We start from the raw sequence: 5,337 nt of genomic DNA on the forward strand, positions 1-5,337 counted from the left end.
GTGCTCACAGCACTGTGCAGTCATCTCGGTGCTTCTCAGAAACAACTCCCATTCTGGGTTCATTTTCAGGATCATTGCCAAAACCTTCCCTGGCCTCAAGAAAGCAAACTGAGCTGAGAATTCCCATTTCTGTCATTCCAATGCAGGCTCACACAGCCCAAAGGAAGGACAGCACTCAGTTGTTTGCAGCCAGTTCAGCAGCACTTAGAGCCCACCCTGATTACTGCTTATCCCCTTGATGATGCAATGAAAAGTATTAGGGACCAGGTTTTGGGGTGCTGTGATCCCCTTTCTATCCCTTCTTTAGAGCTCTACCTCCTCCTCCTCCTCGGACATGGGAGCTCTTGTGTTTGTTTTTACCCAACCCCATCACTCTGGGCAACCTGTGCCAGGGCCTCAGCACCCTCACAGGGAAGGATTTCTGCCCTAATTTCCAATCTGACCCAACCCGCTCTCAGTGGGAAGCCATTCCCCCTTGTCCTGTCACTCCATGCCCTTGTAATAAGTCCCTCCACCTCTCCTGGAGCTCCATCAGCTCCTGGATCATGAAGTGTTTGCCCTTGAAAGGATTGGGTTGGTGAGGGGATGTGAGATTCCATAGCTGGGGACACAAACACGGTGTCAGCAGGAAGAGAGGTGACAGTTCTGGTCCCAGGGCCAGCAGTTTCCAGCAGGAACATACCAGATCCCTGAGGCACATGTCAGCCTGGGTAGGAATCATCTCACTTCAGCTTTTCTGGGAATATCTTGTAATTCAATGTATGCTGCTGTCTAACTGCCAGAGAAATGTAGAAGATGACTCAGATGAAACCTGCAACTTTCTAAGGATTAAACCCAAGAGAGCAGCATGGATTTGCCTCTGAAAAGAAGTGACATAGCTGACATCCTAAATAACCCATCTGCTCTGGGGCAGTACTCCAGCCCACACACAGAAGTATTATTAAACATATCTCTTTGGAAACCGTGTGGCGAAGGAGATGTGCCACTGAAATTGTGACATACACTTGGCAAAACTAGATTTGAATCAGAAAGAAAAGTTTCACAGGACATTTGTAGTGCAGGGTCCTAAGGATCCACCTCAGGAATGACAGGGGGCAAGTTCAGGCAGCTGAAAAGACCAGATTTTATGATTGGGGTTACCTTAAAATGGAAGAGCAGCTGAGATGGAGCCCAAGTGCTTTGGGCACAGGTGTGGTTGCTGAGGCTCTCTCCCGTTGCTCATTTCCCAGGCAGAGTGAAGAGCAGCTGAGGGGCAGAGCCCTGAGCCCGTGACAGGCTCTGAGGCAGCTGCCTGTGTGTGAGAGCCCTGGAGAACACGAGGCAGCACGGAGAGCAGGGGCTGTGGCAGGAGCTGGGACAGAGCCCGCGCCGGACGCTGCTCGGGCTCAGCCCGCGGGCTGCGCTCCCCTTTCCCAAGGGACCATTCCAGGGAACCTCCTGCAGATCCCGGCCCAGGGACAGCAGCTGGAGCCTGGCAGCTGAGGGCAGTGCACTGCGGGCAAGTTCTCCAGGCTGCCAGAGGAAACCAGGTCAGACTCTTCTCTTCCACCTTCATCAGGGCCCCCTCATTGGGTGGAACCTGGTTATTGATTTTGGGGGCAGAATTGAGATCTGTAGGGAATTAAGAGCTATAAACACTGTGGGAAAAGGGAGGGAATATTGAAACGAGTGTCCTGCTGAAGGAACCCAGTATCTCAGTGATATCAACTGACACCTGAGAGTCCAGCTCAGATCCATCCCAAAGGAATCTGCTCTCTGATATCTCCATGGGCAATCCTCTCCTTCTCCAATTGTTTTTCTTCTCCAGCTGTGTCTTGTCCACAGCCAGGAAGGAGGTATCTCCCTGGCTTTTGTGCCAGGCACACAGGACCAGGTTCCCACATCCTCCTTGCCATATGTCCTGTCCATCACCCCTCCCTGTGCTGCTCCACATGGAAGCTGTGGGTGGGAAAAGATGGGAAAAGGCACATTTGGGGGACAGCAGCGTTGCTGTGGTGTGTCTGTTTGTCACCCCTGCAGCTGTGTGAGGGCAGGAGAAGCAGCAGAGGTGTCACCATGAGCACTTTGTCCCCTGTCACGGAGGGAGCCAGCCCTGCCTGCTGGAGCCAGCCCGGTGGGAAGGCATCCCAGGGGAGCTGGAATGAGGAGAGCCATGACAACTGGAGCCAGTGTGACAACAGGCAGTGGAGCAAAGTGCCTGTCCCGCTGCTGCTGCTGCTGTGCCTGTGTGGGATGGTGGGAATGGGGCTGGGCTCTGGCTCCTCAGCTTCTGCATCCACAGGAACCCCATCACCCTCTGTGTGCTCAGCCTGGCCATGGCTGGCTCCACCTTCCTGCTCTCCATCACCATCACCCTGGGGATATTTTCTGTCCCAGAGAGCTTCTGCCACCAGCTGGGCTCGTGGGGTGTGACAGCTGGGCTGAAGGTCCCCATCCTCTTGGCTTTCACTGCTGCTGTCTCCTCTCTGACAGCCCTCAGTGCTGTCACAGCTCTGTTTGTCCTCCCGTGTCCCGCTGGCCCTGCCACGGCTCCCAGTGCTTCCCAGTGGTCCTGTGTCCCCTGCTCTGGCTGCTCTCCTTGCTGCTCACTGCCACCCTCCATTGCTGCCCTTTGGTGCCCATGGCCTTGGTGCTGAGCTGCCCCTTCTCAGTGCTCAGCCTGACCTGTTCTGCTCTGGCCCTGCTGGCCAGGCTCCTGTGCTGCTCATGGAAACAGCTGCCAGGGAAGCTCTGTGCCCTGCTCCTGCTGCTCCTGTCATCTCCTTCCCCTTCTTCACTGCTGATTTTGTGCACTGGCTCTTGGTGAGGGTGTTTGCCTTCTCTGTCTTTGCCCCCAGCCCCTCTGTCCTGCTCACCTGTGCCAAGAGCAGTGCCCTCCCTCTGATTGACTGCCTGGCTGGGAGCTGTGCAAAGGAATTCACCCCTCTGGTAGTGTTGCCTTGCAGAGGGCTTTTGAGGCTTTTGTGCCAGAGCCAGGGCATAGGGATAGCACAGGGGATCCATCATCAAGTGGAATCATCATGCAAGAGAGGCATTACAGTCCAGAACTATAAAATATCCAGAGTTGGAAGGGACGTACAAGGATAATGGAGTTGAGCTCCTGGGACTGAATGGGACATTCCAACAATCCCAGCCGGTGCCTGAGAGCATTGTCCAAATGCTCCTTGAGCAGGCTGGTGCTGTGTGCAGCAGGGGAACTCCTGCCTGGGGCAGTAGTGGGTGACACGAGGAATCCTCATGGCATGGTTTGGGTTGTGTCCAGGTTTATGGTAAATTTGGGAGGAAACCTTCTAATGGGATCCCTCTAGAAAATAAGAAGCCCCTCCCTCCCAGCTGATTCAGGAAAAGATTTGCTGAGAGAAAAGTGGAAAAAACTGTTTATTTAACAAGCAAAGTATTCACAACCATAACAAATGAAAACAGTATTAAAGGACAAAATCTCTTGCTCTTCTGAAGAGTTGGCAAATTCAGACAGTCCTTGTTGTGGAGTGTAGTTTCGCTCACTCAGTCCCATATCAGTCCCTCTGGTGCTGGAAAATGCCGTATCCCAGGCCCCGGTGGGCCACAGGTGTGAGCTCCTGGTGCTCTCCTGGGTTTTCCGTCCAGAGCAGGTTTGAACAGTTCCAAGCAAAAGGAAAACCACAGTCCAGGGAACTTCTCTGCCTCAGCCAGCTGAAAATAGCTAAAAGCAAAGGAGAGCTCTGTGCTGCATGTCTGTGCTGCAGACAGCACGGTCTGGGAGCAGGAATGGGGAGGAGTGAGCGCAGCTTCTGAAAACAAACTCCTGCATCTGCTCTTCCCCTCTTTGCTCAAGAACCAGTCTGAAATGTGCAAAACCTATTTCTGGGCTAAACAGATGAATGGTGACACAATTCAGCTCATAAATACATCCAGGAAAGGATGGAAGGAACAGTAGAGATCATCTCATTCCATCTCTCCTTCTTCTGTCACATGGCAGGGACAACCAGGAAGCCTTTTGCTTTGAAGTCTTGCTCTTTTGAAAGGAAGCTCAGGAAGGGAGTGGCTTGGAGCACACTGGGGACAAGGAAGGTGCTGGGAAGCAGAAAATATACATTGGAGGATAATGGTCCTTCTGTACTTGACCTAGGAGAAACCCCCTGGCTGAGTTCTTCATCCATGGACAACAGGTTGCACCATGGAAAGTTTCTGGTGTCCAAAATCCTGTTTCCGGGGCAGGAAAAGTGGATTCGGGGATAGAAAAATCTCTCAGATGTCAAAGTCTCTTCTGTTAATTATTAACACAACTGTTAAGAAATGCTCCTTAACTGTTTAACCTCACATGTGTCTCCAAAGCCTGACTCACCACACATGACTTTCACTCTCACTTCCCTTTCCAAAAGCAGTAGCACATAGGTTTCCCCTGGATTTAAGGCAGTGGGAAAACGAGGGACAACTTCCCCCTGAGCAAGAGATGTGGCTGCTGCCCAGGCCTCTCCCAGCAGGAATCGGGAGCTCTTGGCAAGGCCAACATCATCCCTAGCATTGCAGGCACGTGCCTTAGGAAGGGCTCTGGTATGGGACAGGAATCTGCTCTGCTCCCAGACCAGCCAGAGGCTTTAGAATGGGACAAAAGAAGGAAATGAGCCATTTTGGACACTGTTTAACAGAGACAGGCTCTGCAGTGAAGCCTGGATGTTGTTTATTCAACAAATTTTGGGTCCGATATTACCCTGATGAAGGCAAACAAAAACCATGAGTCCAAATCTGATTGAGGGGTGGTTACAGAATGACAAAGATCTGGAGAGGCTGGACTGTGGCTGGAGCTGCTGTGCAGAGTGGCTGTGCAGCTCCTCCTGAGGGTGGCCAGGTTCAGGATGGAGGTGCTCAAGGGCTTCCCTGGACACTGATGCTGGGGAACCAGAGGATGGATGGCCCCATTCTGCAGAAGAGCAGCATAACCCCCTAATTTCTGTGCAATTCAATGGTGCAAGCATCTGGTGATGACAATTTCCATGTTTAAAGCTCTTTTTGGTCACCTGCAGGAGGCTTCAGTGGAGTTCAACTTTGATCCTGCACTTTGATATTCAGAGGGATTCAATTCTGGAATTGAAGAATGTGTGACATTCGCACTGAAAGGATAAGGGAATGTTGCTGTTCCTCCCCAGGTCTGCAGCCCTACCTGGTGTTCCTTCCCATCAGCTGGGAATGCAGGACTGGCTCTGCTGGACAGAAGGGGAAGGATGCTTCCTGTTATGTTTGCCCAATTATCCCATCATTAAAAAAAAAAGCCAAACAATATTAAAAGTAGTAACAATTTTAATTGAATAGTTTAGAAAATATACAAATAAGGGATAATTTGGTTCCAATAATAGCGCA

General features: G+C 51.6%; 1 pseudogene; it reads left to right on the forward strand.

Moving 5' to 3' along the window:
- Positions 1-2,055: 2,055 nt before the first annotated feature.
- LOC141729237 (mas-related G-protein coupled receptor member D-like) lies at positions 2,056-5,042 on the forward strand (annotated as a pseudogene).
- Positions 5,043-5,337: the final 295 nt, after the last annotated feature.

Source organism: Zonotrichia albicollis, chromosome 6 (assembly GCF_047830755.1).
Source record: "Zonotrichia albicollis isolate bZonAlb1 chromosome 6, bZonAlb1.hap1, whole genome shotgun sequence".
Lineage (NCBI taxonomy): Eukaryota > Metazoa > Chordata > Aves > Passeriformes > Passerellidae > Zonotrichia > Zonotrichia albicollis.